This window comes from Pinus tabuliformis, chromosome X, assembly GCF_031772625.1.
Source record: "Pinus tabuliformis cultivar Carrire ecotype Pingquan chromosome X, CPIR1, whole genome shotgun sequence".
NCBI lineage: Eukaryota > Viridiplantae > Streptophyta > Pinopsida > Pinales > Pinaceae > Pinus > Pinus tabuliformis.
The window spans coordinates 766965042-766989238 of NC_142308.1; positions in this window are offsets into that span (position 1 = coordinate 766965042).

Consider the following 24197-nt stretch of genomic DNA (forward strand, 5'->3'; position numbering starts at 1 on the left):
AGGTCAAATCCTTAGAAATAAGTGCTCAAATTTGAGTTCTTTCAGGATAGAAGAATACATCTTAAAGAGGTAAGGGATTGTCTTTCCAAGTTGGTTATTGCAAAGTGATGGAGAGTTGTAAATTAGGGAAACTGACAGTTGTTTATCTGACCCTAGTTCAGTGATCTAAAGGCTATTAGAATACTAATATGTGGGCAGTCCTTGATGCCCTAGTTGAGACTTATTTCCTATGCAAGAACAGTTCCATAAGACACTCCCTATGTGGTCTAGTTCAGAGAAGAAAAGAGGTCAAGACCTAGTTCAGATCGTGGAAAGAAAAATGGGCGTTGGGACTATAGGTTGGGATGTCTTGAAGTGGAGGTTAGTGGGCAAAATCAAGGAAACAATGGAGGTTTGTTCATAGGTGATGAACAGCAGTGCTTGGCAGCCCTAGATCAATCAAGGTGTTGATTGTGTGTGTGGGCAGTTTGAGTAGCCTATGTTCAATCTTCTTGGAGCAACCAAAGAGAGACTGATAGTGGCAGTTTTGATGATTGGAGATGCATGCATTCTGAAGTAGCAAAAGTTGCAGTGATCAACAGGAGAGGAGGCAAAGTACCTGCCATATGTGTTCAGTTAGGAGCATCCTTCCACATGACTGGGAACAAGAAGATTTTTAGCCACTTAAAAGAGAAGGACATGCAATTTCAAATTGAGCTAGGAGATGATGATCAGTATGCAGCTAGAGGAGTTGGTATTGTCAGTTTTCAGAGGGAGTTAGGTAATCCTCTTCATCTCAAAGATGTCCTCTATGTTCCAGGATTAAGGCAAAATCTTGTTTCGGTAGCTACCCTTGAGGACAAAGGATATGACATAATCTTCAGCAGAGGTAAGGTATACCTCTAACACTTATCTTTTGGATGTAAGAAGAGTTAAAAATATGCAACTGCAGTCAAAATTCCACTTTGGACAGCTCACTTGATGGAGATAATAATTGCATTTAATTCCTCTTTTCAAGAGGACCAAAATCGGCCTAAAGATCACTCAAATCGGATAAAAGAAAGTGTATTTAATATTTATGAATAATATCCCACATGTGCATATTTGATAAGGTCGGCCCTAAAGCAAAGTGGACCCTCTTGGAAGGCTATAAATACAAGTTCCCTCTACCTCATTTAGACACAATCCTAAGACACTCTTCTATCTTGTTTTTGGCTCGCACAAGTATGAGGTTCGTCCGCGGAGGAATAGGTTCACTCTGAGGTTTAATTGTAGGGTCCGAAGCTCGCATTTCAAATCTAGGGTTTTGGGTCATAGTAGCAGGGATAGAGCAGAAGGATCTCAACCACAGTCGCTCTCACATAGGCTCATGCGTGCGACTGGAGCCTTCCATTCGCACAGACAACTCATTGTGCATGTGACCGAGAGTTAGGGTTTTCACAGACACAATCGCTCGCTCGCCACAGACTAGATCCAGCCCTAGTCGCTCACTCGCCAGGCTTAAGGGTGCGACTACGCTGCTATAGTCGCTCGCATAACGTCTTGAAGGGTGCGATCGAAGCTTAGAAACAAATCTGGGTAGATTCGACCACAGTCGTTGTGCTTCACAGAGCGACCACGAAGCTATAGTTGCTCAAATGACTCCTCCTCCATGCAACCAGTAACTGAAAGATGAAATTTCAGTTGTCTGAAGATCTCGCTCTGTGACCACAGGGTTCGGCAATTGACTACGGTTAGTGACAATTCAGTACAAACTTCAGAATCAGTGTTTTAGAGTATAAGTTTTGTTGGGTTTATTTCATGGATGTTGCAGTTGTTTTTGTTGGTTAGCTGCATAGATGAAGATATGGATCATTGTACTCTCTTTTGTTGAATCATTTGATGACAATCTATAAGAAGAAAAATTTGCAAGGGTTTCCCCATAGTGATTTTGCCCTAGTCTCCAACCAATCTTGGTGTCTCTATGTGTGAATGCTTTTCTTCTAATGATCCTTTATGTTTTGCTGCATTGATGATGATGGTATTTTTCTTTCTACATAGTTGCATATGATGATGAATAATGATGTAAATCTGAATAATGTTTTTGATGTTATGGGGTGAACTTCAGGTGTTAATGAAGAAATGCAATTATCAAAGCAAAGAACAATATAGCCCTATGAAAAATTAACAAGAAACAAATAGGTGTGAGGTTGAAGAATCTCTACAAGTTGCAGGTAGAGACAAGTGCAACCTTGAGCAACAAGGCAAGGAGAGCTAAGAGTAGAGATGTGATGGTCGAGCGAGAGTAGGAAAGAGCTCTCAAGATGGAGCCTCAACCAGTATCTAAGTTTGAGTCTAAGCTAGTTGGAAGTTGGGCTGACCAGCAGGATGATGAGGAGCATAGCCCAAGGTGAGTGGAGGCAACTACTCAATTAAAGACTCCCAGTATAGGGCGAGTTTGAGTCAAACTAAGAAAAACTCGTTACTGTCTTTGCAGAATTACTTGATAGAAGGGTTGTCTGACCAAACCTGACAGTCAACTAGTAGACCAACAGAAGTCAAGATTTCTGAATATCAAATCATACTGATAGATAAACAGATTTAGTCTACTGGTCAGAAAAAGTAATGTCACAACAAGAAAAGGAGACTCCAATGCCCAAAAGAGAATCATGTATATATATTATGACGACTATCCCAATTTAAAAGCCGTGCCGGAAGCATGGTCGAAGGTCCTCAACCATCTAGATAGCTTAGGTTATCAGGATCCTCCCAAACACATCGAATATCAGAAGAATATTTCAAACAATTACATTATATATTACATATTTTACATAGCATATGCAGTTAACAGGTTTATAGTGTAGTAAATTCTCGATATACCATATGGTGGCAGGAAATTCAAGAATTTTTAACTGGCAATTCTGCAATTCTACCTTTTCTTGATCAGAAAACCACATTGATATAACCGACTTACATATTTTAACTGTGAAACTTTGTGGTACAGGCCAGTAATTTCGTCATCCAAATCTCCGTGTATAGGACCACTCTCAATTGCAACTGATCAGCAGGTGGAACCGACCTGCTACTGAGCCCATCCCTGCATCCACCATTCCTACCAGCCTTGAGAATTTGAATTTCATTTTATTTGAATTTCATTTGATTACACAGGCATATATCCAATAAAAACTGATGCACATAAAGATGATTGAATTTGCCTGCAGGAAAGCAAGGCCATTGCAAGGGATGTGGCCGGTCGAATCAACTAGGGTATGAATCCCAAGTCCCAAGACAACAAGCTAAAATTTTCTAAATAAATGCTTTTCAAAAAAATCGACCGAAGATATCAGGAGAGTTTCTAATGGTAACACATGACAGTAACAGGTTATTATTTAGTTCTTTGTGCACAATCACACAAAGTTACGTGTTAAGTTTCCCACCTAGAAGGGTGAAACAATAATGTTTTTTTCAATTAATTCTTTTAGCCCACCTATCAAAATTATCAGAACAGGTTAAAAAATTCCAAGCCAGAAGAGTAAGAGACTGACTAGTTTCGTTTTTTACCAAATTTTCTCGGAAGAGTTGTCAGCCTAAAACAATTGTGATCAAACAACCCACCAACCTTTTCAAAACAAAATTGAAACGCAAATGCGTCAAACATTTCACTGACATCTGGAAATTTGGGGTTTGCATGTACCCACCCAGATTTGAAGGGCCGTGCGCCAAATAGAGCACCCCTTAGCCGATTCGCCATACAGACAGATCGATGGACGGAGCAGGAAAGATCAACTACTATCATCTTACGCACTCACCTACCCAAGATCAAATTCGTCTACCTGGCTGCAAGTGCTCGCAGAGTTACCTTGTCTTTTCCTCATCAATTTTCTGAGAATAGTTACCTTGTCTTTCCCTCATCAATTTTCTGAAAATAGTTACCTTGTCTTTTCCTCATCAATTTTTTGAGAATATTTCTGTTTTGGACACACGAATCTCTTCCAGTCCAAAGCATATATGTGGCCATACGCGACCGTAGGCTTAAAGTCATAGGTTAATCGAATTTGGGATGAAGAAAAATTCATAGATAAAGCTAAGGCTTCATGAGTGGGCCAACGCTTTCGGCGCTTCCTAAATATTACCCAATTTATAACCTATGTAGCGTATTTTTTAATGTTTTATTTGCGGAGTCTAGGGTGGAGTAGTCTATTCATTAAATTACTTTATCACGAGTGGAGGAGTCTATTCGTTAAACTTACTTTATCACAACGGGTCAATGATGTCCCCTCATGGGATTTGAAACTTGGTGGAAGGGATAACATCATATTTAACTTACTTTATCACAACGGGTCAAAGATGTCCCCTCATGGGATTTGAAACTTGGTGGAAGGGATAACATCATATTTTGCCAACCACTCGGTCGTCCCATGAGGAGAGTTAAAGACTAATACATATTTGTAAAACAAATTACAAAGATGTACAAGTCATGAAATCTCGTTATGGGAAGACCAAGTAGTTTAAAAGGTCTCATTCACCAATTTGATGTCAGACTCGGCAATGAATGTAAAATTAATTTATTATTATTTAAAATTAAATTATTATAGTATTATTAGTATTTATCGCATTCTTAAAGTGCACAATATATATATCTATAGATACATAGATATATATTATTAGTATTTATGGCATTCTTAAAGTGCACAACATATATGAGTCTCTACATTATTAGCATTTAAAAAAATTGACATCTTATATTTATTCATCAATCTATATATAACGCCAACATAGTGAAGTAGGGTCCCTTACAAATGCAACTTTCTTCTTCCCTTGTTATAACAATATTGAGCATTGATCTACTCCTCATATTTCCACAATTAGATCATGCATGAGAAATGCTAATAATATTTCACCTTATTGGTCTCAACCATTAGCATAGTCATCATCACATGTCCATTCATTTTGCTCCAAGTTAACTACAACCAATCTCAAAATATTAGACAACATATTATATGTCCTTCGCCTTCACCTTGCTAATCCGAACCATTCATAAAGTGATCATCGTGTTGATCAAGCCTTGGCATCTTCAATGGACTCAAGGATGGCATCATGCCTTATTCCCTTTGCATCGAGATTGTAGCATTAGATTCAACCCTGTCATGTGCATAAACAATTGTAAAAGAATGATAACATATCTTTTACTCAAAGAAATAATCGGTAACGTCCGCTTGGGGTAGCTCAACTGGCAATGGTCGTGGAAATGAAGTCTCAGCGAACCGGAAGTCTTGGGTTCAAATCTCGTGTTATCCCCCCAATTGAGATGATAAGTTGGACAGGATGAAGATGTAGTCCTACCAAGCTTACAAACAAAAAAGGTAACATATCATTCTTATTGTCTAGAACATAGTTAATTATCCTTCTTAGCCTCTTTGATAAAACAAGGAATTGGTGATGCTAACTGCGAAGTTATAAATATCAGCAATAAGATTTCCAACATAAACCCTCATTGTTTGGTTTCCATAAGAAAAATATTATCGTGTTTTTTTTGTAAATAAAAAACATAGATAATTATATAGTTTTTGAATTCAGGCTTCTATGATCCATATTTTATAAATTGAAATTCTTTCGGTAAAAATCACATTAGAATTTTTGTCTTTATGCATTTTGAACCATCCATTGTGGTTCATCGTCAGGATGATGAACCACATTGGATGGTTTGAAACACATAGACACAAAAAATCTAATGTGATTTTTACCAAAATAATTTCAATTTACAAATTATATAGTTGTTAAAAAGTGTACACTACAATAACCAAGTTTGTGTTGATGACCCCTACAAACTTGGATATGGGGTCCAATATTCAATTTCTCGCACCTTTGATTGAATTTGGTGTTTACAGCCATGATCAATGAAATCCAAATTACAACTTGACTATTGGACACTTCCTACATATGTGCCAACCAAGGTTGTGTCTCCTTATTGGGTTGGACCTTGAACATTTGTGAGTTTATAATTTTTCCCCTTCTTGTCCATGGTTTCAGCCATCACACAATGAACTTCCATAATTTTTTATGAAAAAGCATTATGAGATCCATTCATAAGCCATTTCCTAAACTCAATAATTGCTAAAAAAAACCTTAAAAGGAAACATTAATGTACAAATTGACATGTTTCCAACATAAGATGTTGAAAAGGGGGAGGATTTTGGGTAATCCTTAGATATCAATGTACCTCCATTCATGTCTCTTCAAAAGTTGTAGGCATGTAAGAGTTAATAAAAAGGTATGGCTGCAAAACAATGTGCATGTCAAAGAGCTCAATATTTATATTTTCTCACACACACACGCACACATATATATAATGAATATTTGTATTTTTATAATGTTTATATATTTATATCCCAATGTGGTGTTCTAATGCCAAAGTGAACATCAAAACACAGTGATTCAATATATGAGTTATCACTTGTTCACGTTGGAGAACACATTCCATCACTCACTAAGTGAGGGGGGAGGCAAAAGCCAATGACAATAGATATGAACACACTGCCCACCTATACTTGGCACAACTAATGAAGGGAGGGTGACATTGCAGTTGCCATGTGTGGAGTCACAAACAAACATTCTCCCTGCTAGGTGAATTTACTCTGCCAGGGGAGCATTGAAGGATTTCCTTCAATGCACTAAGCTTTCCAATGTGATGCACTCTACTAGCATAATGTATCTAACAAGGTTACAATTTTCATATATGAGCTATAAATCCACGAAGGAATTGTGTCATGCCAACAAAGGAAACTGGATCACTTTCTTTATTATGACAGCCTTGCAAGTTGAAGGACCAAACCCCTTGATCTAGTCCCACTGAACTCCTTCATCACTGATACTCCTCAAAACTTCACTCCCTGCAAACCTACATGTGAAAACTTCTCTATATGCAATTATATCATGTTTCATCTATGTTCACCTCATACACCCTTTGGTCCACCCTCTAGTTCTAAAATACCTTGTTTCGTTGTATACTCCCCTATCATTTCTCGTTGCAGCTTCTCTTTGTGCTTATACATTTCCGAGAGTCTTAACAGCCTTTGTTCTAGTCCCAAATTTCTAGCTGCTTGTGTCTTTCTCGCATAGAAGTCTTCCATCCACTCATGTTGATCTCGGTTGTCCTCACGATGCCAAGAAAATGAGCCTGAGCATGGAGAGGAGTAGGCGGTCGCAACATGCAAGGTAACACGAAATCTTAGGCCTAAGTCTGAGCATTAGCAAAGAAATTTCTGGAGGACACCCTGGTGGTCGTGCAACATGAAATTTTTTACATCAAACAAGAATTGATAGATAAGCATGTAGAGCCTTTGGATTCAGATGGCTTGTCCTAGGTGGAGGATTAGGTCCCTGACCTGGGTGCCCCTTTAGAGAAACCAATACCTCCACATAGTACACTTGTATTGACACCACAACCACCTACAGGGCAAGGTGATATTTGAATGTAACGACAGTAGGGTTGAGCTCCTCCTTCGCATGGGGAAGATTCACTTGCTCTTTTATATTATGGATGGTCCACTGCAATGCCTGGATGCAAATCTGCTCAGAGATCATGAACAACCACCCTCGGCAAGGCCTTCACAGATTGGATGTTACATGCACCTTCTATGGCTTACAACCTTTACTAGTATGTTTAGTTTTGTCATAGTCCTTAATTAATCTGTGTTTTATAGTGTTTTGTTTGCATGCATATCATAGATTACGAAGCCTCTTTTGTTATTAGTATTGAGCATGGTTAGTTTTTATTTGGACTTTCATGAACCAAATAGTAGGACTCTGGGCCAACCTTCTAAGCATGGTTTCCATTCAAGCAAGCTAGAACTGGTTGTGGATGTGATATATGCTTTTCTCTATACATATATTTTTTCATGATATAAGATGTGAATTTACAAAAAAAAATGTTTAAATATATATATTCAAAACATATATTTACATATTTGTTATTTAATATTTTCATATATATATATTGTACCTCATATTTCTATTTGTATGTTTTTAAATTTTTATTATTTAGATTTGCAAGTAAACTTAGATTATTATCCATATAGATTATTGAATAATCTTGATGTTACGAATATAAAAGAGGATCTATTTTACCTAATTGCCCAAAGATGGACCCTTTATTGGATTCAAAACATTGACAACATTGGAACAATTAAAGAATCTTTTTCTTGGAAACTTGAATCACAAACCAAAATATGACCGAAAATTATGCATTCTTAAAAGGCATTTCTTTAGCTCAAGTTCTTCACCAAGAGCGGCTTCTAATGTTTGGATATTCCCAACTCATAATAAGTTATATGGTCAAAGGCACATGCACAAGAAATCAAACTCACTTCTATCATCATTCGAGTACAATATCAAGCTTCTCGTTTAGCATGTCCAATTGAATGGTATCACATTAAGAGGGATCTCAATCAACTAATGGATCACTAAGGTAATTACACCATTAACCTAGACTAAAAGGGGGGCATATCTTTCAAAGATATACATGACAATCGTCATATTCTTTAACTCCTTAATCTATCGAGTGTCAACTCTTCTTTGTACCACATGGAATCGTTAGAATCTTCCTTGCATCGTGATCAATTATCATCCACCTCCCATATCCATTAAGAACCATAGAGTGTATGCTTTGGGTATAATCACGCTCGTTGTTGGGTGGCGGAGGTCCCGCGTAACGGTTTTGGGGCAGAAAGCCCAAAAAGCAGGATTAAATTATTGTAAAAACTCTGAAGTATGCGAAGCGCGAAGTATAATAGGATTGAGTCAAAGGGTAGTCCGCCTGAAAATAATGTAAAGAAATATAAATAGAGTTGGCCCGCGCAGGGATCGTGGGCCAAGGAAGGGTATAAATAGAGCGCGGCTCTATGAGGGAAAGGCAGTTCTAGTTTAGAAGAAGATGAAATGTAATGGGTTTTAGAAGAAGATACTCTGAAAGCGTATGTAGGTCCGAGTCAAGGGTTGGGGTAGTAGATAGAGGCTCTACAGCTTTGCGCGCAGAGGCCTGGAAAGTCCACCACTGTGTGCACGAACCCCTGTAGCTGAGTGCGCAGGAAGGATCTGGATGTATTGAGGATAAGTAGAAATAAAGGTAAGTTTCTTCTGAAATTATGTGTTCCTTTTGAGCTGTCGCGAATCTGACTTTCATAATATCTGTTTAATTTAATCTGCTTATGGTATGAATGAATGTAAATCTGGGTTCATTTTAATGCGCGAATCAGTTGTGTTGGTCAAATGTTTTCTTAAAAACCCTGTTAATTTGTAACAGCATCCTCCAATATAATAGCGCACTAATAAGAAAGATATAATCAACCTGGATCTGTGCAAATACCGAGTAGCACGGAGCTGTAAACCAGTGCACGAAACCTCCAGACCACACCAAGACATCCCTAGGGTGCGGAAACCTGGTTCCAGCACCCTCCCCTGCTACCTCGGGTGAGACCTCAATCCGCGCTCCGCGGGCTGTTGCTGAAAGGGCCGGTAGCTGCGGGATTTGTTTGGCTAACTAACTCTTTCGAACCTAGATCAGGCTCATATAAGCCAACACTCGTCCTTTCCCACACTTAAACTATGGAATAACTATGGGAAAAGACATGGATTTTGATGCAAAAATTCGGTTTCCTCCTTGGATCTATAACTTGGTTGATTGATTGGTTTGGGTGACTAGATTTGGTTACAGTCTTTCACAACTAACCTTTTCCATAGTGGATATGGATTATGGGGAGCTATGAGCCACATGTAGTTCCCTATGCCAAAACTCTATGGCCATTGAAGAACTATGCTTCGAAAATGATATTCTCTCAAAAATAATGGAGGCTTTAGAAAACAACCCAATGAAAAATTTGAACATGTCATTAAGCATTCTACCACATCTCAAGGATCTAGTCGACAACCCGGAAAATAGGGTCAACATCTTAGATAAGAAGTTGACACTTGTGGCCAAGCAGAAGAAGCCAGTTGGAACACACCTAGAAGATCATGAAAGATCCTCCATCCAGCTCCTAGTCAACCTCTCATCATCCCACTTTAGCACTTTAGATGGCTTGCATATTCATCCATCAATTGATTTTTTTATCGTAGGTCTCCTTAGTTTCACTGTAATTCTTATGGTTTTTTGGTCCTAAATTGTACTCTCATATCTTCACTATGGTGACTTGGTTTTCCTATCACACATGTTTTATGATATCTACAATAAACAAACATTGTAGCATTGGTTTGGTTGGGTCATGCAAACATGGTCTGCTTTTTTGTTTATGATCAAAATTCCATCCCAAAATAATTTTGTTTATTACAATTTTTTAACAATAGCTAAAATTTAATTAAATTCAACGTATATAAAATATTTGTTATCTAATTTTTTTATATATACAATTAAAAATGTATAATATATTTCTTAGGGGAAATTACAAATTGTTTTAAACATATTATTTTATTTTTTCTTTCTTAATTTGATTATAGGATTATGTATTATTATAATATTTTATTACAATAATTTAAATTTATTTTAAGGGGTAGCAGGAGGGGTAGAGTTTCTTCATGACCCCAAGGAAGTCAATGTTATAGAGTATTCATGGGGTTTAGCGCACTTAACGAATAACCAAATCGAAGCCTATGGTTCTATCAAGGTATTTTGTTGGCAAAAAAAAATGGTGTTAGTGTGCTTACTGTATTGGGAGATTCTCTCCTAATTCTTCAACATTTGGTTAAGAACTCATCCACGAAGGAAAAATCTCTAGAGTCCCTTATGAAAAGAATCTGAAAAGTTGTTGAAGGAATCCCCTCACTAGAATTCTTCCATGTCCAAAGAGACTTCAATAAAAAAGTGGACCATTTTGCTAATGAGGGATGTAAATTGTGTATTTTGAAAGCTAATGGCTAAATTATGCCTTCTCTAATCCCTTAGAAATGAATGGAGTTAAACTTAAAAATAAAAATAAAATTTTTAAAAAGGAACTTTTATTTTAGAATAAATATGAGGGGCCCATGGAACCACGTGTTAACCCCACGAAGATATTGCATGTAACCAGACCTAAAAATCTCTCCTATATCATTTCACAAGTTGTGAAGCTCTAGATGGTTGTCTTTCCAGCGATCCAAGTACTAAGTACCTCACCTCTCAAATCATGCTCATATGGACTACTTTCAATTCGCATAGAAAGTTAACTATGAAGAATTATTGTGGCCGATGTGTTAGTGAATGTGGGGATATAGTGAAATGATGGCTCGATGATCCAAGTGGATATTGTTGGCCACCCACCTAGTCCACTTAGACCCACTTCTTTCAATTTCTTTAATTGTAGCACCATTTACTATTTTTTGCAGTTTTTCGGGTATCGCACGTGTCAAACAAAGATCGTATGCCAAAGTTACGACCCTCAAACGTTGGTGCACCAACTAACCCTAATGGGGCCCACAAACTTTTGGCTCTTCATCTCCTGGGGGTAAGTTTTTGGATGTTTGGGATTTTCCCTTGTTTCTCAATAATAAAAGGCCCACGAGCCTCATTGTAACACAGTTCAAAGGCAAGTAGGTGCCACATCTATCCTTAGAGATAAGCTACCATCGCCCGAGCTAGTTTATTTTCATTCTACATGTAAACTATTTTCAATATTTTGTTATCAATGAATTGAACTTCAGTTTCCATTGTAGCTCTGCAAATCTATTGGTCATGCCTTTTGGGTTAACAAATTCCCCTACATCTTTTATGAGGTTTGTGAATGACATCTCGTGGCCCTTTAGCAACTCGTTTGTGGTTGTATATCTGGACGACATCCTCATCTTCAGCAAGAGTTGGGAGGAGAACTTGCAACACATTCAAAATGTCCTACAAACCCTACAACAACACAAACTATGTGCCAACTTGGAGAAATGCACCTTTGGCATGAGCCAAGTCCAATATCTTGGTTACATCATTGATGAGCAAGGCATGCATTTGGATTCAACTAAGATCCAAGTCATTCGAGATTGGTCATCTAGCCCTGACCACTCTAACAAAGCTTTGCAATTTTTTGGGCCTTGCCAATTTTTATCGAAGGTTTGTGTTGGGATTCTCTCATATCACTTGGCCATTGAGTCAAGTTACCAAGGGCGGACCATATATATATATATATATATATATATATATATATATATATATATATATATATAATTTTTTTATTTTTTTTGTTGGTTTGATGATCCAAGTGGATATTTGTGGCCTTCCACCTATTCCACTTTTACCCCCAGCATTGTCTCTTTCAGTTTCTCAGTTTCCTTAATTGTAGCATAGTTTACTATTTTTGACAGTTTTTCGAGTCTCGAACTTTCGGAGCCGTTTTGAGACCCTAAACGACATTTTTTTGGGGAAATTGGGCAAATGTAACCTTTTCACTAATGTTTGCAATCGAAAGTTGTAGTCCTCAGATATATCTTTCTAACGAGGTATTGTGGGCATCAAACAAAGATTGTATGCCAAAGTTACGACCCCGGGAAGTTGATATACCAATTTACCCAAACGGGACCCATAGCTTTGGCACTTCATCTCCTAGTGTTAGGTTTTTGGATGTTTAGGGTTTTCCATTATTTCTCAATAATAAATAGGCCTTCGAGCCTCATTGTAACATAGTTCATAGGAATGTAGTTGCCACATCTCTCCTCAGAGATAAGCTACCATCGCCCGAGCTAGTTGGTTTCCATTCTGTTTGTAAGCATATTTCAGTATTTGATATTAATGAAATGAAGTGTTATTTATGTTGCATCTCTATATTTATGGTTATATCTATGATTTGTTGTGTGCTTGTTTAAGTTTGAATCAGTGGTACCAGAGGGGTCTGCTCTTTCTTTGGTTTTCTTTGCATGTCTCCAATGAGGCTGGGATATAAGGAGTTAGGGCTCGAACTGGTCGAACCTTTACAAGACCAGCCTTGGAAATCCCGATGGCCTCCCATGGCTGAAGAGAAAGAAGACGAGGGGGCACGAGATGCTTCCAAAATCTTTCTCGAAGAAGCCCTCGAGTGACAAAGGAACGCAGTTATGGACAACTTTTCCCAGATCCTTCAACAACTATCCAAAGGGGACACATCTTCTTCCAGCAACCACCCTAGAAGCACCACACCCTTTAAGGTAGAAGTTAACTTTGACATTCCCATATTTGAAGGTCAGATAGATGCAGACAACGTAGATAAATGGTTAAATATGCTGGAAGGGTATTTTTTTGTTCATAATTTTTCCAATCAAGAAAAGATTACTTTTTCACTTCTCAAAGTCGCCCCCCACGTCAAGGACTGCTGGGAAACCTACTGTGAGAAGAAGGACGAAAGTACACCCTCACTATTTTCAACCACACCCACTTGGAATTCATTCCGGGACCCCATCAAGGAGCATTATTACCATGTGGGGAGCTATGAGGATAAATACATAAAGTGGACCATGCTGTGGCAGGGAAGAGACCAATACGTGTCAAATTTTACCAATGTTTTTCATACCCTTCACACGATGTTTGGTATCAAGGATTCTGAGCGAAATTTGGTACTCAAGTACTGCAACTGTCTACACAGAGACATCCAGGACGAGATGGATTTCCTGGACATCTCATCACTTGGCATGGCGTAGCAATATGCTGTCAAGATTGAGCAAAACTTTAAACAGAAGAAGTGAGACTTTGGATTTGTGAATCCAAAGCAAGGGAAAAGCACCCCCAAACCGCGGAGAAAAGGACAAAGCCAAGGCAGGGCAACCCAGGACAACCCACCGAAGCCAGAAGAAAAGAACAACACCTCGAAGACAAATAAGGACACGAGAAAATGGTGTGAGTTCCATAAGAGCTCCACTCACAAAACAAGTGAGTTTCGGGCCAAGCAGTCATTGGTGGCTGAGTTGAAGGCTTCTGAATCAGATGCATGTTCCAACTCTGAGTCAGAACCTGACAAGGGAATGACAAAGGGAAGCAGATCATTTATGCGGAGCCCAGTGCCACTATGACCACCACCAAGATTCAGAAGAATGAGCCTGAAGATCCAGAGGAGGGGGAACCCTTCTTCCACTCACAGATGTGGGTTAAGGGTTCTCCGCTGCAGTTCATTGTCGATGGCGGGAGCCAAAAGAACCTCATTTCAACAGAGGTCGTGAAGCGGTTAGGTCTACAAACTACAACACATTTGCAATTGTACACCATCGGGTGGCTTCACCAAGGATGAGATCTTCATGTCATCCAACGGTGTCGCCTTCCCTACAGAATGAAGCCCTTCACAGATGAAGTATTGTGTGATGTTGCTCCTCTTGAAGTTTGTGGTGTATTATTAACACAACCATACTTGTGGAAGCAACATGTTGTATATGAGTCTAAACCTCGCTCTATCATTATTACTTTGGGTAATAAATTGTACAGGATACTTGAGGTAGCCCCGCCTACCGTCATCTCTTTGATCTCTGCAAAGCAATGTGGTAAGATCATTTCACAGACCAGGAAATTTGTTTTCCTTATGATTCGCCCTTAGGGCAAGAAGAATATTGTGGCCATGACTTCCAAATGGGGCTCCTCCGCAGAGTAGCAACAAATGGATATGGTCGTGGAGGAGTACAAGGACATTTTCACCTCACCTACAAGGGTACCTATGCACTGTCAGGTCAAGCAATCCATCGATCTGACCCTGGGCGCGTCGCTACCCAATGGACCGATCTTTCGATGCCCTATTATGGAGAATGATGAGATCAAGAGGCAGAATCAAAAGCTTTTGTAGAAAGGGCACATCAGGCCAATCTCATTACCATGTGGGAACCCAATTGTATTTGTACAGAAGAAGGATGGGACCTAGAGACTCTGTATTTACTATCAAGCGCTGAACAAGATCACTGTTTGGAATAGGTACCCAATCCCACGGATTAATGACCTTCTGGACCAGATCAAGGTGGCCCAATATTTTAGCAAGATTGACTTGAAGTTTGATTATCACTAGGTACCTATGGAACCCTCCGATGTGTGGAAGACTGCCTTCAAATCCAAGGAGGGCATTTTCGAATGGTTGGTCATGCCTTTCGGGCTGACGAATTCGCCCGCAACCTTCATGAGATTGATGGACGACATCTTGTGACCCTTTACCAATGCATTCATGCTGGTGTATTTAGATGACATCTTGATCTTCATCCGGAGTTGGGAAGAGCACCTCCACCATATTCGACAAGTCCTACAAACCTTGTGACAACACAAGTTGTGTGCCAATCTGGAGAAATGCACTTTTGGCATGACCCAGGTTCAATATTTGGGGTACATCATTGATGAGTAGGGTGTACATGTGGACCCAACCAAGATACAAGTCATTCGAGATTACCCAACCCCAACCACTCTAACAGAGCTCTGCAGCTTTCTGGGCCTTGTCAATTTCCACCGCAGGTTCGTGTTGGGGTTCTCTCATATCACTTGGCCTTTAAGTCAAGTCATTAGGGGTGGAGCGAAAGAAAATTTATTTTGGTTTGAAACCCAACAGAATGCGTTTGTCGAGTTGAAGCAACGCCTCTGCTCTGCACCAATGCTCACATTACTAGACCTGCAACAACCATTTGAGATTGAGACAGATGTCTCCAACTATGTTATTGGTGCAATTCTTACTCAACAGGGGAATCCAGTGGCTTACCATAGTGAGACACTTTTAGACATAGTCTGAAAGTATCCCACCTATGACAAATAAATGTATTCCATTGTGTAGGCATGTTGTCAATGGAAGCATTACATTATGTGGAAGGAAATGGTCATCCACACAGAACACCAACCCCTGCAATTCATACAGACACAAGGGAAGTTACAGAATGATCGCCATCAGAAATGGTCCACATACCTGCAACAATTCCATTTGAACATTAAGTATAAGAAGGGAAGCACCAATAATGTTGTAGACTGCATTAGCTGACCACCAGTCATGGCCCTGATCATTGTGCTCGACTCTTGTGGTCACGAGACTTCGAGGTGGCCGCATATTTACAAGAGTGATCCAAAATTCGGCAACACATACTCGACACTCCTGGAAGTTAAGAAAGTTCCAAAATTTCACCTCCATGATGCATTGTTATGCCACCTAGGACACATTTGTGTTCCCTCAAGTGATTGTACCAAGATGATTTGGGAGGTGCACTACTGCCAAGTCGCTGGACATTTTGGAGTAGAGAAAACAGTGGCAGTACTGCATAAGTATTTTTATTGGCCGAACCTTCGTCATGATGTTGGGAGGTACATTAAATCCTGCACTGCCTGCGCCATTTCCGAAAACTTTGTTCTTTTCGATAATGAGGTCAATCCTCTTTTTCGAGGCCCTGTAGTTAGAGGCTCCTTCTAATTTTTTTTTCTCCCTTCATTAAGTGTGTGATATTTCATATAGATAGTAGGATTGTCTCTTTATATGATCCTTTTCCTTAATGAACTTTCTTTGATCTCATTTTCCTTAATAGATCTTCGACCTGCCTTTTTCCTTCTTCACCTTAGTTCTGATACCATGTTAGAAAATCAGAAAGGCATAAAGATTTTCTCTTGTTGATAATTACTTGTGATTTCCTTGAGTTATTATTATATTTCTTATGTTCTTATTTTATCTTAGCTCATCAATAAATTACCAAAACCAAAATATGAAGATCAAGGACACCAGATGTAGGTGCACAACCAGGGAAAAGCCCCTATACATATGGGAAAACCTAGTCAAGAACTCTTCCTTCAATAATTCAAATGAGATAGACCAAGGCACTAGACCATCATACCTTCCTCCTCGACCAAGTCAACCTTCCAATGAGATACAACAACCTTCAATAGTCTCTTCTTGTCCAGTAGCTTCAACCCAACATCAACCTAGAAATTTTGGCCCAACTTCATCAGAATTTTGGCCCAGCTTCAAATTTTTTGCCTCCCCAGCAACTACATAATTTTGGCCTCTCCAACAGCTTCACACATGTGGGAAAAAGAGATATAATTTCGACTTCTTATGATTATCAGATAACTCCTTCTCCCTTGCTATCATTTTCCTCTTCTTCCTTATAAATTCACACTTTTTCTTTTCCCAGAAACTGCAGATCGAACTTGTTGAGTGTGAGTCACAAACGAGGTTGAGTTGTTTCCTTTATATAGTGATTTTGATGCCCAATTTAGGTTGACTTATCTAGTTTGAGGTCAACTTGGTGGAGGATTCCTAATTGACCTATTTTATAATAAAATAAATTTCTTCTTTGACAAATAAATCCCAAGAAGGGTTCTTTACAATATGACATGGACAAGGACACTTGACATAAACCCTAGAAGCCTTCAATGGAGGCTTTGACCTAAAAAAAATTGACCCAAGCATGAAACCCATGCTTTAATAAGTCAATTTATGTAATAATAAAATTTCTTTTTCTTTCTTTTTATAAATAAATTTTATTATGACTCAAGTACAATTATGAACACCAACACTAGTTACATTCTTCAAAACTTCATATATTGATCCCAATGTGAATGCATCCCTCATAGGTGATCCAATAGGCCAAGTAAGAACCTTTCCCTTGATGAAGGCAACCTCATCCCTTTGTCATCAAAAGTGGATATTGATACCAAATTATTCTTCAATCCCGACACATACATCATATCATGGAGCAAAATAGATTCCCCAAAATTCAAATGAAATTTGGCGGACCCAAAGCCTTTGACAGGGTGAGTGGAGTTGTCTCCAAGAATATTTTTCAAATTTGAATCCCTCTCTACTAAATTATGGAGAACTTCCTTATATCCAAAGAAGTGATTAGTGCCCCCACTATCAACCAACCAACTATCCCACGAATTCGAAGGAGATGAACTAATAAGGGCATAAATAAGAATATATTCAGATTGATTTGTAACATTACTCTCATACCTAGAGAATCTTGAATTCGTTTGGGGACGATGATATTCTTCATGGTCACTAGGAGCATCTCTTCCATTGCGATCATTACTTCGGTCTTCTCTTCTTCTTCGATCATCAAACTTGTTATTGTTGCTTCTAGCGTTGTAGCATGGACCGTTGTTCTTCTTGGGGCAATCTCGAGCATAATAACCCTTCTTGTGACAATTGTAGAATTCAATGTGAGATAGTGATATAACATTCATTCTCTTTGCATCTCGAGGTGGAGGATTTCTGGAATTTTATTGACCTACTTTTCCTTTCTTCTTCTTTTTTTGAGTGACAAATGCAACAGGCTCTCTCTCTCTTCATGCTTTTGAATCCTTCCTCTTGATATCATCCTTGATTTTTCTTAAGTGTGTTGTCCAACAATTTCATCAAATGATGGGAGGGTATTTTTTTTGCTTATAATAGTAATGAAGGTTTCCCAAATAAGAGTGAGACCTCTTAGAGTCACAATCACCAATTCCCTTTCAAACACAGATTCCTCAACACTTTGCAATTGATCTCTAAGATGAGATATCCTCATAACTTAGGATTACATAAACTCCCCTTTGTTCGTCTTTCTTTATTTGTGTTGATATTTCAAGGATATTATTTCATTCAAATTGCTGACTTCATACATTTCAGCTATCTTACCATACATGTCCTTAGACTTCCTCAAATTTCCAACATATGCAAGTAAATTATCTTGTAAAACATCAATTATAATTTGTTTTGCTTTTAACTCACCTTTCTTGTGCTTGTTCTTCACAGCAACAAAATAATTCTCCAAAGGCTCCAGTACATTTTCTTGAATGTAATCCAAAACATCGTTGTTGTCAGCTATGATCTCCAACTTGACTTTCCATGCAGCAAAGTTAGATGAGTCACCCAACTTCTCATTTTGCTTGAAGAAGGAAGACATATTGGCTTGACTATATTGGCTCCTTCAACCTTTCCAAAGATGATTGCTTCAATGCTTGTCTCCTTTTGGGCTTTTCCTTCACCTTAGCTTTTACACCATGTTAAATTTTTAGATTGTTCTATGTTGTATCAATTACTTTAGCCCAATTCAATACTTCAATTAGAAATCTTTTCAATACCAATTAATATTTCCAATCATCAACAATAATTGAAGACATAACTTTAAATGCAATGACAAAGGAGACAATAAACACATCAACAAGAGACACTAGCTTTGGTCAAAGACTAGGGAAAAACCCCACAAGGGGGAAAACCCTTTGAAATTCTTCTTCTATTAGATTTTCATAAAACGATCAGTAAAGAGTAAAATGAGCCCAGTATAATATCATCTAGAAAAATAACCCAATAACATTTATAATTATGTTTCCAGCATCAGAATATAACAGAGACAACTTTTCCTGTCTGTGGTAAACTACGGTCAACTTTGGTCAACAGTCAAATTTCAGTCAAACTTTCCGGTCACATGGAGGAGGATCTATGTGAGTGATTTAAGGATTCTAGTTGCTCCTTCTAGCCTGAAAGATAGTAATTGTGGTTGAATTTGTCTTGTGACGAGCCAGTGACTATAACTCAAAACCCTAAAAACAGATGTGAGTCTTGAACCCTGTAATATTGGACCTTTGCGAACTTATTTTGTCAACCTAGCATCATACCTATGTGAACCAATCAATGAAGAAGAGAAGAAGAATATGCTAGGTGATATCCAAATGATCTTGAGATCACTTGTATTTATAGGCTTCCAAGGGTGATCAATTTACCATTAGGGCGACTTGTTCAAATGTGCATATGTGGGTTTTTCTTCATAAGTACACTTTCCCTTGTCCAAATTTGATGATATTTAGGTTTACTTTGGTCCTCTCGAAAATAGGAATTTAATGCAATTATAATCTCCATCAAATGATATATCCAAAGTGGAAATTGGGCATAGTTTCCAATATTAATAGATGACATCTTTCCACTAGTTTCCTGCTACACCACCATTAGATGAATTGTTTCCCTTTTCATTAGTCAAGGATGGACCCTTCATCAGATCGATGTAAAGATGAAATTTATTCATGGTATGCTATAGGAATAAGTATATGTTTATTAGCCTTAGGGATTTGAAGTATGTGATAGGAAGATTCATGTTTGCAGGTTGGAGAAAGAATTATATGGTTTGAAACAAACCCCCAGAGCTTGATATGCCTGCATTGATAGTTATCTGGTGAAGCTTGGATTCACAAGAAGTAGTGCTGACCCCAACATCTACTTCAAAGATATCCAAGGTATGCCTTCGATTTTTGTTTTATATGTTGAAGCTCTATTCTTGACAGGTAGTGAGCCTCTAATGATTGAGTGTAAGAGGGAATTGGCCTTTGAGTTCGAGATGATCTTGGTATTATGCATTACTTTCCGGGATTAGAATTTTGGCAAAGACCTGGAAATATTTTCCTTTCTCAAGGAGAATATGTCGTGAAGTTATTAGAGAAATTTGGAATGATAGTATGAAAATCCTTAGCCACCTCATTGGAGATGAATTTCAAGAAGTTATGCGGAGATGTTGCTTGACCCGACTTGGCTAACCCTTATGAGTATCATAAATTAATTGGAGCATTGATGTTTCTTGTGAACACCCATCCAAACATATGTTTTGTAGTGAAAACCTTAAATCAATTCATGACCGAGTCACTTCATTCTGATTGGGTTGCTGCCAAACACATTATGAGATATTTTCATGGGACAATCAATTTTGGTTTGAGATATACTTCCAGAGATGTACGACTGCATGAATATGTCGACGTTGATTTAGTTGGAAACATTATTGACATGAAGAGCACATCCACGTGTTGCTCTAGTTTGGGATCTGACATTAATATTTTGGTAAGTAGGAAACAACAGCATGTGGCTTTAAGTACGAAAAAGGCAAAGTATAATGTTGCTAGCATGGCTAGTTGAGAAGCAGTTTGGTTGAGGAAGCTATTTCAAGAACTATTTGAGCAGGTCTTGGACATGACAATGATATATTGTGAAAACAAGAGTGGGATCTAGTTTGCAGAGAATCCAGTGTTTCATGAAAATTCCAAGCATATTGAGATCAGATATCGTTACATATGTGACATGGCGCAGAGAGGAGTCATGGACTCTGTCATATTTATACTAATGAGTAGATTACAGACATATTCACCAAGGCTTTGCCCAAAGAGAAGTTTTGGTCTTCAGAGAGAAGCTTGGACTGATGGATGTGACCCTCCCGACTAAGGGTCACTAAGCAATGCTCTTCCCCCCTATTTGAGTTCCCAGGGTGAGGAATTGAGTCGAAGAGATCGTGAGGTTGAGGGAACTCGTGGACAATGGGTGTGTCCTATCCTTACCTCACGATAAGTGTGTATCTCCCCTATTGTAATATTAGGGCATGTTTGATCCTTACCTCATGGTAAGTGTGTATCTTCCCCTACGTAGTATACCCTAGTATGCATCCTTCCCACAAGCCGATCTTGATGGGATTTTTCCTCCCCATATAGCCAATGGGTTGAGAAGATGACTTGGGCGTGTCTGATCCTTGCCTTGTAGGGTAAGTGTGTATCTCCCCCAAGTGCCTTGGGGTGTGTTTGATCCTTACCTTGTATGGTAAGTGTGTATATCCTCCCAAGGTAGTGGATGCAAGTGTTCTACCACTTGAATATTTAAGGTATTGATGGAAGAATAACAAATAATAGGATAGTTGTGATCCTTACCTACCATGGTAATTAGTATCTTGCCTATTTTCCTATGATAGAGTGTTCAGCTAGGCTCCCCTATGATGTGGGTTGAGTTAAAACTCCCCTATGATAATTATTAGATGGAGGGTGGTAGTTTGAGCTGCCCTCCTGTGTCAAATTCCTCTTCTTTTAGATTCAAGAGAGTTTGGCAAAAAATATTAGAAAATATGACATTTGATTTGATATTTGAGATGGGACACATGTTGCAGTCGGTAATTTCTCCCTAGTTGAGAGGGAGTGTTAATTTGGTAGCTCAGGGACAAATTCCCTCATTTGGACAACCTTCCTCATCAAGAAAGACCCCTCCTATCCCTTGGAAGAATTTAATTTGGTTAAGGAAAAATGCATTTTTAATATGAAAACCCACATGTGCACAAAAGTTCAGGTCGACTTCAAATACAAATTGGGTCTCCAAGGAAGCATATAAATACAAGTCAAGTTAGCCTCATTTGGACATCATCATCAAGCATCTTCTTCTTCTCTCTTCTTTGGATTGGTTCACACATGTCTGAGATTGGTTCGCAAAATTGGTTTGTACAGGACCGAAATTGTAGGGTTTGAGCCTGCTCATGTAAAAAGAGAAATTGATTTGGGGTAGTAGGGTTAGAAATGGAAATTCTTGGTTGTAGCCGTTCACATGACAGGGTGCTCCCTGTAGTTAGAGAATTACAACCACATTGTTGGTTACTAGATTCGTGTGGTTGTGAACTAAGATATTTTGACAGTTGATTGCAGATTTTGACCGTTGATTGCAGGTTTGGGAACTTTGACTTTGATCAATCTTATTTATCGGGCTCATCATTTGGATGTTATTCAGTTGGTCTTGCTAGATAGTATTGTGATTGGTGAATTGGAATATTGTACCTTCTCTCAACATTTTATGACAATCTAATAAGAAGAAGAATTTGAAAGGGTTTTCCCCCTTGTGGGGTTTTTCCCTGGTCTTTGAGCAAATCCCTGTGTCTCTTGTCATTGTTCTTGATTTTATACTGTATATTGTAATTACTGTTCTATCTACAATTGTTATTGATCATTGCAAGATTATATTGTTTTGAAAGATTGCTAACTAAAGAAAATAATTGGGCTAAAGTAATTGTAAAAACATAGAACAATGGAAAATTCACATAAGATTAATCTAGTCATTTTAATTTTAATTTTGCTTAGTTACCTCGGTTTATTGAGATGATAGAGAATGTTAATAATTCGAGTGATGAAATAAAAATGTTGAATGTAAATTGACAATGTAATAATGTTGAATGATAGAGAACGTGGATAATAAGAATGTAGTCAATTAAAAATAATCTTCATTGTGATCAATCTTAAACTATTTCTTCTAATCTTCTTCTTGTTACACCTATTAGTTTTTTCATATTTTCGTATCAATCATATGAAAAGGGTGATTGAAATCGTAGATCATTTAAACCTTTAACTTGATTTATTGTAGTAAACGTCATACCTTATTTCTCTTGCTCTCCAATATTAATAGTGCTTTCTCCTAAATCAATCATTGTGACTACATTAAACCCCAAGTAATTTTTCAAGGGTAGTTGTTTTTTATTACCTGGTTTGAATGCAAAGTAACTAACAATGTTGAATGATGGAGAATAGGAATAATAATAATGCATCCAACTACAAATAGTTTGCAGTTTGAAGAAGCAAACATTTCAGTTAAGTGAACATTTATTTATTAGATGAAAATTCAAGTATTTTATTTATGGTTGAATTACTATAACATAGAATTCAATGCACATTATCAATATTTTTTTTGTGATTACACTGAAATCAATGCATTTAGTGCAAGCAATCAAATAGGATTAGAAATAAACATATTCACTAAAATCAAAGAATCTAATGCAATCAATCAAATATGATTAGTAAACAAGATCTACACTAAAATCAATGCATGTAGTGCAAGAAATCAAATAGGATTAGAAATCAACAACTACACTGAAACCAATGCATCTATTTCAGTCAAAACCCAAAATATTCATGATGGGAGATTTGAACGCTAACAAGAATGACAACTTTTCTGTGCCAGATTTTGCATGACACTGCATGTATATATACTTCAATGTTGCCTATATATTTTCTTACTAATCCTGCATATTATTTTTCAAGTGTTCTCAAAATACCATGATATGATATGATATGTTCGTAAGAAAGTTATAAAGGATCGGTGTTCCATTAGTTGTTAAAGAGTATGTTGGTGGGTGCAACCTTTCCTATTCTCTGGTAACCTTTGTTTGTCCTATTAATTTGCACTTGGATGGGCTACTATAGGAGATGATCCTGATGCGTGGAGACTATGCTTAAAATAAATATCTAGAGCACCTATTTGGAAAAGAGTGTTAAGCAATGGCCATGCATGCTTGGAAAGTTATATCATGGTCATATGCTTATTCAACTATCCTGATTAGTAATTTAAATTATACATAGATGTCTAAAAATTTTAGTTAAAATTATATTTGATTTGAAGGTTTTTTCGGTTGACTAATTTTTAGGGAATTCAAAGTGCCAACCTAGTGTAAGGAGTGCTTTCCCGAACAAAATATCACTCACAATTAATCCAAATCCTATAAATTATTATCTAATTCGAAATTATAGTAAATTTATATTTATATTAATTTCATCACTT